At 45.2% G+C, this 803-nt stretch overlaps 1 non-coding gene across 1 annotated transcript; it reads left to right on the top strand.

Moving 5' to 3' along the window:
- The first annotated feature begins 391 nt into the window (after positions 1–391).
- On the top strand, positions 392–498 carry LOC141635078 (small nucleolar RNA R71). Its single transcript, XR_012539784.1, has one exon. It is a non-coding gene; the product is annotated as a small nucleolar RNA R71 (small nucleolar RNA).
- Positions 499–803: the final 305 nt, after the last annotated feature.

The raw sequence follows: 803 nt of genomic DNA, 5'->3' as shown, positions 1-803 counted from the left end.
TGCACATACTTCATAAGTGTGACCCATCCCTCCACATGACTCACAAGTTGATCTTTGCATCACTTCTTCCATGGATGGTCCATGAGAAGTGGTAGTTTGATTCACTTGGTTCACTTGCTTCTTCTTACTCAACTCTTCAAGCTTTTTAGTGAGCATATCAAGCTTAGCATTAGTCTCCACATTCACTAAGAATTCGGGAGGGTGCTTACTTCTTCTCAAGACATTCACTCTTGTGCCATAGTTTGCCTCGGAGTCCACCATTTTCTTGATTAGAGTAGTGCCCTCCTCATCACCCAAATGATCGAATCCCCCTCCCGCGGAGGCATTCACCATTTCTTTTGTTCTTGGCAACAAAGTTTGGAAGAAGGTTTGGGTGACATACCAATCCGGAATCCCATGGTGAGGGCAACTAGCAATGAGGTCTTGATACCGGTCCCATGCCTCACCCAAGGATTCTCCATCCTCTTTTTGGAAAGTATGGATCTCATTTCGGAGCATGGCGGTCTTTGATGATGGATAATACTTGTTTAGGAACGCCTTGGCTAAGGCATCCCATGTAGTAAATGTGTCCGGAGGGTGCACATTCAACCAACGATCCGCCTTGCCCGTTAGAGAAAATGGGAATAACATCATCCTTAGTGTATCCTCGGATACCCCATTCTTTTTCATCATAGAGACTTTCCTCTTGAACCACCTTAGGTGAGCATGAGCATCTTCTTCATTGTGTCCTCCAAACAAGTCTTTTTCAATTAGGCCAACTTGAGCCGGGTGCATCTCAAAATTGTTTGGAGCCAAGGTGCCAA

This window comes from Silene latifolia, chromosome Y (assembly GCF_048544455.1).
Source record: "Silene latifolia isolate original U9 population chromosome Y, ASM4854445v1, whole genome shotgun sequence".
NCBI lineage: Eukaryota > Viridiplantae > Streptophyta > Magnoliopsida > Caryophyllales > Caryophyllaceae > Silene > Silene latifolia.
This window is presented reverse-complemented; position numbering and strand designations above follow the sequence as displayed.